The sequence below is a fragment of the Zingiber officinale genome, chromosome 4B (assembly GCF_018446385.1).
Source record: "Zingiber officinale cultivar Zhangliang chromosome 4B, Zo_v1.1, whole genome shotgun sequence".
Taxonomy (NCBI): Eukaryota; Viridiplantae; Streptophyta; class Magnoliopsida; order Zingiberales; family Zingiberaceae; genus Zingiber; species Zingiber officinale.
Genome location: NC_055993.1, coordinates 23,864,791 through 23,877,123, shown reverse-complemented (window position 1 = coordinate 23,877,123; position 12,333 = coordinate 23,864,791).

The window sequence follows — 12,333 nt, the reverse complement described above, 5'->3', positions numbered from 1 at the left end:
CTTAGAACTATAAGAGTGAATCCCAACCATCCAACTGATCAAATAATTGGTGACCCAGACCTAAGGGTTCAAACCAGATCATCTTTTAGGAACTTGAGTCAAATCTCCCTGATTTCAAAAATAGAACCAAAACTGTGGATGAATCCCTACTAGACCCAGACTGGATTATAGCCATGCAAGAAGAACTAGCCCAATTCGAGCGTAATGAAGTTTGGGACCTAGTACCACCACCTAAGAATAAGAAAATAATAGAAACAAAATGGGTATTTAGAAACAAATTAAGTGAAACTGGGGAAATTACTAGAAATAAAGCTAGACTAGTTGCCAAAGGATTTAGTCAGGTTGAAGGACTTGACTATGATGAGACCTATGCCCCAGTAGCCAGATTAGAATCCATTAGAATGTTACTAAGTTATGCAGCCCATAAGGGATTCAAACTATACCAAATGGATGTTAAGTCTGCCTTTCTTAATGGACTAATTAAAGAAGAAGTTTATGTGGATCAACCTCCTGGGTTTGAAAGTCTAGAGCACCCTGATTATGTATTTAAGTTAAAGAAAGCATTATATGGACTTAAATAAGCACCCAGGGCATGGTATGAAAGGCTAACATCCTACTTAACATCTAAAGGATTCAACCAAGGTCAAATTTGTTAGGATCCTTTGTACGAGGCTAGAGAGGGGGGTGTGAATAGCTGACCCCAATTTCTCGTTTTTCTTCCTACAATTCGTTAGCGCAGCGGAAAAACAAACAAGGAAACGAAAACAAGAAGATCAAACCTCAACGCGTCGATGTAACGAGGTTCGGAGATTAGGGCTCCTACTCCTCGGCGTGTCCGTAAGGTGGACGAGTCCAGTCAATCCGTCGGTAGATGAGTCCCCGGAGAACCGGCTAATACAATATACTCCTTGTGGGTGGAGAAACCTCGCCACAATATTCTTGCAACAGCAAGAAAGGAATACAACAAGAAATACAAGAAGACAAGAACAATGAATGTAAAAACACAGGTTTTCTTGCCTCCTTGCCGACTGGATTCGTTGAAGCAGCAGCTCCTCAGAACACCTACAACAGCAGGATATCCCAGTCGAGAAGCTCACGCGAAGCTTGCGAAGAAGAGCTCAACAAAGCTCAAGCACCAGAACAGCAGCTCTGTAGCAGAAGAGAAGAGGAAGAAGAAGAAGTGCAGCTACAGCTCTCGACCCCTTTATACCTGCGAAGAAGAAACAGCGAAGAAACTAGCCGTTGCGTCGCAACGGCTAGAACTCTGATCGGTCTGCAGACCGATCAGGGCCTATCTTGATCGGAGTCCATACAACGACGAAGGTCGATCGAGAGGGAATCAACTCGCACAATGGTCCAGTCGATCCGACTACCGCCTCCTTCGACTAGACTGAAGGGAAGGCTTGTGATGCAGTGATTAGGAGGGGCCTCACCCTGCTGCCACGGTGGATGGTTAAAGTCAACTGGTCGACGGTGTTGACCGGTCGATCGGTCACCGGACCGATCAGAGCAAACAAGGTATCACTGGATCGGTCGGGTGACCGATCCAGAGCTTGGTTTTTGCCCAAACCAAGTTCCAAGACTTCCAAACCAATATCCGGTCAACCTTGACCTATTGGTACTTCATCCCAAGCATCTGGTCACTCCCTTGACTGCTAGAATTCCCCAAGTGTCAGGTCAATCCTTTGACCTACTTGGACTTTCCAACACCAGTCCGATCATCCACGATCCATCGGATTTTCCCTTGCTGGATTCACTCACGGGACTTTCCACACCGCCTAACATCCAGTTAGGACTTTCTCATTGCCTAACATCCAGTTAGGACTTTCCACTGCTGGCTTCACTCACGGGACTTTCCAACCGCCTAACATCCAGTTAGGACTTTCCCCTGCCTCACTCACCGGGACTTTCCAAGCGCCTAACATCCAGTTAGGACTTTCTCCTAATCTCACTCCTGGGACTTTTCCGTGCCAAGTCTCCATACTTGGACTTTTTGCGTGCCAAGCTCCCTGCTTGGACTTTTCCAGTGCCAAGTCTCCATACTTGGACTTTTCCAATGCCAAGCTCCCTGCTTGGACTTTTCGCGTGCCAAGCTCCCTGCTTGGACTTTTCCAGTGCCAAGTCTCCATACTTGGACTTTTCCAATGCCAAGCTCCCTGCTCGGACTTTTCGCGTGCCAAGCTCCCTGCTTGGACTTTTCCCGAATCAGGTCAACCAGGTCAACCTTGACCTAATGTTGCACCTACAATCTCCCGAACACCTATTCTTGTCAAACATCAAGAATACAACTCTCTTCTCGTCAAACATCGTCAAACATCAAAACACAACTCGAGTCAGGTCAACTCGAGTCAGGTCAACCAAGTCAACCTTGACCTAAGGTTGCACCAACAAAATTGACCCAACCTTGTTTGTTAAATCATTAAATACAGACATATTTATTGCACAAATATATGTAGATGATATAATATTTGGGTCAACAAATTCAGATTTTTTAGAGGAATTTATTAATCTAATGGAAAAAGAATTTGAAATGAGCCTAGTAGGAAAATTAACTTATTTCTTAGGATTACAAATCAAACAAACAAATGAAGGAAGTTATATTTATCAACACAAATACACTAAAGAATTACTTAAAAAATTCGGAATGGAAAATACAAAAGAAATAAAAACACCTATGGCAGTAAACACAATCTTAGATAATGACCCAAATGGAAAATCAGTTGACTTAAAATATTATAGGAGTGCAATAGGTAGCCTACTGTAATTAACTGCAAGCCGACCTGATATTTTATTTGCAGTTAGTATGTGTGCTAGATACCAAACTTGTGCTAAGGAATCCCATTTGACACAAGTTAAAAGAATTTTTAGATATCTCAAAGGAACAACAAATGTAGGAATTTGGTATCCTAGGACCAATAATTTTGAACTTGTAGGGTACTCTGACTCAGATTATGCTGGATGTAAACTAGACCGCAAAAGCACAAGTGGTAGATGCCAATTATTAGGTTCATCACTTATTAGCTGGTTTAGTAGAAAGCAACATTGTGTTGCTCTATCTACAACTGAGTCAGAATATATAACCATAGGTGAATGTGTTGCACAATTATTATGGATGATGCATACTCTAAAAGATTTCAACTTAAACATCACAAATGTAAAAGTATTAATTGACAATATAAGTTCAATTAACTTAACCAAGAACCCTGTGCATCATTCAAGAACCAAACATATTGAAATTAGGCACCACTTTATCAGGGATCATGTTACTAAAAGTGATATTGAACTCAAATACATTGAGTCTAAATCAAATTTAGCTGACATTTTCACAAAACCACTCCCTGAAAGTGAGTTTAGCAACTTACGTCGAAAATTAGGGATGTGCTCAATAGACTAGGAATTTTAAATTTCAAAATTGGTTTAAAAAATAATTCTTTCAAATTATAAGTTAAACTTGTTTGTTTTCAAAACTTTCCATTTTTAGATCTTCAAAAACAGTTTTTGCCTTAGACTAGTTTTGAATCCTTAGAAAGCATATACCCATAGGACTAGTTTTTGAGCATCTCACCAACACCCTAGGTTTCCTTGCTTGTGCTTGACAAAGAAAGGGGTGAGATGCATAGGCCAACTGTCTGGACTTAAGATGCTTATTTCAGTGCATCAGCATAAGTCTGGACGTTAAATACAACTCAGATATTAATCAGATTAAAGTTCATAAGTCAAGTCAAACACTGACTGCTTATAATCAACTTAATCTGACTAACCAAGTGAAAGCTACTATCTTCTGATAGTTAGTTAGTACCTAATTGGTTAGACAGCTGGTTAAATTTAAATATCAAGTTCAGGGGGAGAACTTAACTTTGTGTGTTTGAAAAATGCTTCTTAACCTAACTTATGTTTAAACATTAGTTTCAAAAAATTAAATTTAACTAAGTGTTTGAAAAACCTAGAAGTTTAATCCCACCTAATTTTCAAACCATGATTTAAAAATTTGACTATTGAAAATTAAACTTTCCAATTTAGCTATATCAAATGGGCCTTAAAAATTTATTTTGGCAAATTTAATCTCCCTTGTTTAATTTTTAATTTGTTTTGAAAAATTAAAGTTGAAAATTTACCTGTTGAAAAGAAAATGTTACTTAAACCTGAAAAAAATTTTACCTTTTGAAAAGTAGAAAAACTTGATTTAAAATGTTTACACGCTTGAAAAGTTAAAACTTGATCAACTTTAAATTTATACTTTTCAAAAATTCAACTTTTCACCCCCAAGTCAACTTGATTTTTTCTTGGATCTAAAAATTGTACTTTTATCCTTGAATTTTGAACCAAACTCAGTTATTCTTCAAGATTAGGTGTTATTGTTTTCAGTAACTCTACATTATGATTGTTTACCCTTGTTTTTTTTATGAATGCCAAAGGGGGAGGGTTAGGCGGTTAAGTTAGATAAACCAAATTGAAAACACTAAAACTAACTTTAAAACCGATGTACCTGTTTTTGCGTTCTTTCACTAACTTAACCAGGTTGTCATTCTATCAAAAAGGGGGAGATTGTTGGTGCGGTTAGCACTAACGATTTAACCCAGGTTTTGATGAATGACAAATAGGTTAAGTTAGTTTTGTTGTTGTCTGACACTTTGATCGAGTGTGCAGGAGAAGTCCAGACAGGTCGACGAGCTGACCGGATGTCTGGCACGAAGTCCAGCTAGGTCGACGGGCTGACCGGATAGCTGGCGAGAAGTCCAAGCGGGTCGATGGGCTGATCGGACGCTTGGCGAGAAGTCCATCTAGGTCGACGGGCTGACCGGATAGCTGGCGAGAAGTCCAAGCGGGTCGACGGGCTGACCGGACGCTTGGCGAGAAGTCCAGACGGGTCGACGGGCTGACCGGACGTCTGGCAGGTAAGTGAGGTAAGTCACTGGAGGGGAGTGACTGCGAGGACGCGTTCCCGGGAAGGGAACATTAGGCGTCGATCCGGCTTAGATCCATTTCGGATATCTAAGTCGAGATTGTGACTAGATTCCGGTCTCAGAAAGACGGAATCTAAGTCATACTAACTTGTGATAATTCATACTATTATAAAATGTGCTAATAATCTATGTTGCAGGTTATATATTGCCTCGGAATAACTTTGTTTTGCAGGAAAATGGAGTTTTCTAGAACAAGGTGGTCCAGGCGCCCGGAAGGCAAATTATATCCAGCCGAGTCGTCGCCACGTGGAGCATCACGGTTTGTGCAGCTACGTCACATTCCAGGCGCTCGGAAGGGATCCAGGCGCCCGGAGCAACATATAAAAGAAGCCCCAGGCAGGAGCTTCAGAATCAATCATCAATCTGAGAACTCTTCTACTGCTGGTCTTGCTGCTCTACATTCCTGCGACGCCGACAAAGCTCCGACAAAGTGCTCCTTCAGTTTTTGGTTTATTTCTTTGTCGGTATTACTTTGTTTAATTAGCATTTCCTGTATTCATCTTGTAACTTTATTCGAATTGCTAGTGATTGCCCAACGAAAGTGGTCAAGGACCACGGGCCTTCGAGTAGGAGTCGTCACAGGCTCCGAACGAAGTAAAAAACAACTGTGTTCATTTACTTTTCCGCTGCACTTATACTCGGTATTTTTTTCGAATCGATATTCCCCCCCCCCCCCCCCCCTCTATCGAATCTAACGGTCCTACAGAAGTCTCATAGTAGGTCACATTCAATGAACTAGGTACCCTTAACTAGCATCCATATATTAACTCTCAATATCCCAATGTTTCTAAATAGTAAGCACCAACTGCCTGGATAAACCAAGTAGCGTAATATATGTTAGTCTTATAAAATTAATTATGTCCAATCTCATCAATTCATGAATAGAGAATAATTCAATATATACATAATTATATATGGAGAGATATCCACTAATTATGATTCAATAAAAAATTCTCACATATTATATGTTGTATTATAGACTTCATTAATTGAGTTTAAGATCAATATCTTATACATGCTGTATGCATACTCAAATAAGAAATATTATTTATCTAATAAATAATATAATATCTAAGACAATTGCCTTAAGATACTCTCAAATATAATAGATGATATTCACTATTTGACACCACAAATAAATATGACTCCCTATGTTAGACAAAATTATTTTTTTTTTAATTTTTAGAATGTCTTAGGTCAATTAGTCACTTTTGGGACAAAAATGACTAATGAACCTTGAGATGTCTAAATTACTCCAAATTAACTCAATAAAAAATATTTATCACACTATAAAAAGTATCCATCTACAACTGTCATACCATAAAATTACAATAATAATAGCAACAATAGTTTTATTGAGTTTTATAACAATAACACACATTAAAACAATAACACCCAAGAAGAATATAATAATTTAGACAGTGATAATTAGAAATATAGATCAATAATAATTATGTAGACAATAAAAACAATAAAATATTATTTATATTCCTCTTCAATATCCACATCAAACCAGCATGCTTGTGATTATACTGGTTAGGAAGAGCAAAGTTCTCCATATCATTCAATGAAAAATTAAGTTCTTTAATTTTTTTCAAGTATGCTAGATGATTCCCTATAGTAAGATATCTCAAGTGGTCCTCTTTGGTCTGCCCTTGCAGATTCAACAACCAAAGATTAGACCTAGAAATACAAAAGGGCAATGAAAGCATAAAGAAGTTAGATATATCTAGAAAAATTAATAATATGAAAACTCATAAAATAGAAAATAGAAAATAAAATGTTAATTCACATATGGAAAATTGATTATTTTCCTTGTTATGAATATCATAATTGATAAGCTTTTTAAGAATTACATAAATTTTAGGTAAGACAAATGAAATTTTTTTTACTTTATAAGTTAAATTACCAATACTTCATTACTCATGAAGAACTAGTGACATGAACCCATAGTATAAATTTAGTGTGCATATTATTAAGCTTGATCAAATATAAATATAGTCCTATTTTTTCCTTAAACAAATCTAATATCCCATCCATTGTCCTTTATCTCTGTTTTAACAAATCTAATATTTGACATTTCATCAAATAATTATCAGTTACAAAAATAGAATCATCCTAAAACACATAAAATTTAAGTGTTTAGTCTGAAATCAAAAACTTATTTCACGACCGAGGACATACTGACATTTCTACAATCGAAGTCACCCTCCGATGAAGAATCGACGAAGTCAGTCTTATCTTCTAAAAGCGCTAATTATCCTCCTCTTGTGATCGACTTCTCCGACTCATCGGGCTTTACTTCTAACAATAACAAGAAATTCAAAAGAGTGACCACATACTAAAAAATGCAACGCAATAGCATGGGGATCGTGAAAAGAGAGTGAATGAAGTTGGGATGGAATTGTAAGGAAAGATCACTGTCAGTATCCTTTTAAAATTGACAGAGTTGGCCACCATCATCGACTTGTCGTATCTCTTTGCATTGTTGGACGGAGGCGAAGGGATGACAACGGATAACCATCGTCGATGCTCCAATAATGGAGGAAACGGAGATGAAAGAGTAGGGTTGGGAGATTAATTTAAAAAAAAAAATCAAATAAAAAGGAGGGGTATTATGAGAAAAAAATGAGAAGGGATGTGTAATTTGATAAATTTTAAAATGGGTATTTTTTTTTTTTAGTAATATGCAAAACTAGATACATAATTTGGTAAGTCGTCATAGAATACCCTCTAAAATATAATACATTTGAATATTTATGTTTGTTTACACTATCTTTCATTTTAAACTCCTATTACGAGTTAAATTGATTGAATAAAATTGAAAGACATATATATTTACATAAAATAATTTGTATGACTTATTCTTTTTTCAACTCAGTCGACCAACTTACCTTGGAGTCACTAGTTTGAATGGTTCATCTAAATTCATCAGACTTGATCGCTTAATGATCAATCTGATAGTTCTATTCTATTCATTTGATTTGGCTTCTTTAATGATCTCGACTTATCTTGTCAACTCAATTGGTTACATCAATCCACCTAATCTATTGTATATATATTGATCACTTCGATTGGCTGCTTGACCATACAAGTTATTGATTTGAGCAACAAATATTTATTTTACTATAAGATGCGTCATGAGATAAATAGAGTCCATCTCGTCAATACATCAATAAAAGCTGGGCATACAGTCTCTTCGGATGGGTCTAATGACTAACGTATGAAGTGTTATCATAATGAGATTTAGAGTTTGAATCTCGACAAAAATCGAGGTAAATATCTCCCTTATGTACTAGTTACTATTCCAAAGACTTGTAGTCGTCCGTAATTTACCTCCTCCGTGTTAACCCTGAGATGGATTGACAGAGATGTTGAAGATAAACGTATTCATCTTTTACCCCAATAAAAACTGAACATACATTACCTGAACAAAAGCAAAACTATGCCTGATTTTGCAAGTGAGAAGATCAATGGATGCTCAGAGCTAGTAGTTGCCTGTGATGGGCATACATAATACAACAGTAGCACCCACCAAGTTCCAAAAAAGAAAGGGCTAAATAATTAAATAGAAAAGTACAAGTAGTGGGGGAAGGTATATATAGGACAAAGAGGCAAAGAAGACAACAAGAAGAAATAGGACAAGGACAGGACTGTCTCGTCGTGCCCACCTTCCCCTCGTGCACTGCAGGAAAAAAAAAGAGGCGAAACCAACAAAATTGCTGCCATGTGACGCAGGCCTACCTTTGAATACCACTGCCTAACCAGTCCTTTCCTCGGCGGCTATCCCGCTCCCATTTCTGAATCCAACCCTCTTTCAGTCATGAAATTACAATCTTCTGGATGAATCATATTTTATAAAATCATGATCTGGTTTTTAGAATCTTACCATCCTACAATTTGAAAGTACCAGATTGTTTGGTTTCATCTTTTATGATTGGATTGGAACCGAATCAGTGACATCGTATATAATAGGTAGAATCGATATGATCCTACATTATTATGATTCTACGTATTAATCTTTAAATTGTGTAATCTTATAGTTTTTTTTAGGTTCAGAAATCTCAAATCCGATCTTGGATCATGATTCTACGGACAACAGGCTAGACCCTACGTGCTATTACTTACTACAGGTGTCAGTCAGACCCAGCCCCAAGATAATAAAATCTACGTACCTGCTATTTTACATAAAGTTGCTTGTGCATATAACATAATCCACAGGGGTACTTTAACCATATTATTTAATAATATACAATATGACAGTATATTTATCCTTCGCCTAAAGCTTGAATTTAATCTAGTTTCTAGTTGCAGTTTTCTATATTCCTGTTCTTGTTAAAATTTATATATTCGAGATTATTCTAAACAAATGCAACAATTATACTATTGGTCACTAAATTAGTTTTTTTATGAGTTGGCGGGTATCTATATTGGTATTTACTGGGCTCAAGGATAGATCCAGAATTTTAGATTTGGAACGTGAGTAAGTCGGAGTCTCCGACTGTGCGATAACTTACTCTATGAAGATGTCATCACAGGACAATGTGATTGGCTTATCGACGATCGAAAGCCCAAACGTTTCCTTCTCCTTGGGAGTCATGACACCCTTAGTCCTATGATTGATCCGCCCATGCTTGGGAATAATTCTCAGTAGGTACATAATATTTTATTGAATGTCTGATCTTCCTCATGTAAAGAACCGTACATTGTGCTAGGGTAAATATTCTTCATAATTTATGTGTCTATATCTTACAATGATATCAACGATTACTGTTTAAAATTAACAATATCACTTTTTACCCAATTAAACTAACCTAAGCTTCCAAATCATATTCTCCTTCATTTGCAATAATTAAGGTTTGGATCAAAAACTTAATTTTTGCAAATTTGGAAGCGACTAATTTGGTAACGAAACTATGGTTATTTATTGAGTGAAAAAAAAACGTAATGAATTTTATGGTTATTTAGGTCCTCTCAACAAATTTTCAAGAATAATATGGGTGTTTTGATAATCATTAAAATCGCTTAAATTTTAATTGGATTCTAAAGACATTATGTTCTAGCTTTATTTTTATACATAATTTTATTGGAGATATTGCCGTATAAATCAGAATTTTTCTGAATTTAAATTAAGAAAAGACAACTCAGAATTATTGATAGATTTGAACTGATAATTTCAAGTTGTTAACCTAAGTTGATTAGGTTGATCTAGGCTTCTAGAGTTTGAATGCGATGTCGCTAGCCTAATGCACCCTAGTAGTCGTGAGTGCCATGAGATTCAAGTAACTCAAGTGCTTCCCAAGTCTAAGTGGGAAGCTTAGTGTCGCCCGAGTGGATTAGAGTACCCGAACTGCTGAGTGGAGTTGGGACGCAAATTACCCGAGTTGTTTGAATGCTCATGCTGAGTCGATGTGTTGTACAACTACTCAGTTGGTCGAATCCGAGTGGATCGTCACTGCTTGAGTGTCCTGTTGGGAAATCAAATCACCCAACTATTGATTTGGTCGAATCCGAGTGGGTTCCCGCTGCTTGAGCACCGAGTAGGGAGACCAAATCACCCAACTATCGAGTTTGAATGGGTTGCCCAGTCAAGAAAAGGAGACGTTAAGGCCTGTGTTTGATGCAATTTTCTAAAAATGGATTCTTTCCCTTCGGCGTGCATTGAGATCAAATCACCTAATTGTTGAGTTTGAATGGGTCACCCGGTCAAGAAAAGGAAACGTTGAGGTCTGTGTTTGATGCAATTTTTGTAAAACAACTTTTTCCCCTCCGATGGTGCTTCGAGGTTACATCGAACATTTGTTTGCTAGGATACAATGATAAAACCACAAATGTAACCCAGTGCTGGAAGTAATCTTGAGGGTTTGATGTGACCATGAGTTTTGAGGTTTAGGTAAAGGATTTAAGTTAGGTTTACCCTTGTATTTTATATATGTATTTGAGTTATGCAGGTTTGTAGGATACACATATGACATAACTTGATGGTTTTGGCTTTGGTGAAGGATGGAGCATCCGAGAGATCATGGACATGGTAGCAATGACAAGCTGAGGGAAGTGCACTTTGAGGCATACACGAAGGATGATATTAGGATAAACCGCGGACTTGAATGCATCCAAGGGACAAGAGACAAAGGAAGGAGGTTTGAAGGTAACAAGTCAAGGATGTGAGGAAGAGTCAAGTGAGTCGTGATTGTCCGAGTGGGAGAGAAATGTACTGAGGAAGGGAAATCCTAAGTTTAGGATTTTACCAATTGAATGCCAATTGGACTAGTTGACTGGGGTAGGACATAAAATGTTTCTGTGCCTGACGGCTGAGACACCAATCGACTGATAAAGAGTAATTGGTCGAATGACAGAATTTGTGGAGTGTCGTTGGCTAGCACCAATCGACTGATGCATGGACCAGTCGACTGGTGATACTAAAATTAGCTTGCTGATTTCCCTAAGCTCTATATAATGGAGCTTAGGATGGCTGACCTTAGTGACGAAATTAGAGTTGGTTAACCCCTAATTAGAGTCTCCAAGTTCTCAGTGCAATCCAAGGTCTTGATCAAGTTGTGGTGAGGTATCTTCACCGATAAAAAGGATTGTGCTACCCTGAGTTTTCGGGGACTAATCCACTAATGGATAGGGATTGTCCACCTTATGAATAGTCATGGAGTAAGAGTTTTATCTCCGAACCACATAAATCAGCATATCATTGCAGTTTGCATTTCTTGTCTTTGGTTTTTTTGTTTAGCTTTCGTATTTGTATTTGGTTAGTATTCCACTGCACAAACGAATACGTAGCAAGCGAACAATTTGGGTTGATCATCTATTCAACTACCCTTCTAGTCAGACTACAATCCCTAACAAGTGATATCAAAGCAAGGTTGCTCTCTATCGGACTAACCGCCGAGGAAGCTAAGGATGGTTGGCTTGATTGTTCCGCTGAAGTATGAAGGGGGTAGCCTATGGGATATCACCTTTTGAATGGTGAAAATAGAGAACTTCTTCGAGACAGATTAGGACACTATGATGGTTGTCAAGGAACCGTTTGAAGCTCCAAGAGACAAGCAAGGGAAGAGATTCTGATCACATTATTGGATGGAGGAGCAAAGCTCACGATTAAAGGCAAATGAAAAGATAATATTAATTTTGATTGATATTTTGTCTAATGATATAATGAGTCATGTAGGTGAGTACAAGAACACTAATGATTTGTGGAGCAAGGTAAAATGGTTCTAAGTAAAGAACCTAAGCCTTTATACAAAGAAGAAAAGTCCGAGGAAAGGGACATAGTGGCTCAAGTGGAGAAGGAGTAATCAGAAGTTGACATGTGTTCAACTTTTGAGGAGAAGGAGGATGTGGAATTGTCTATATCTTCGCG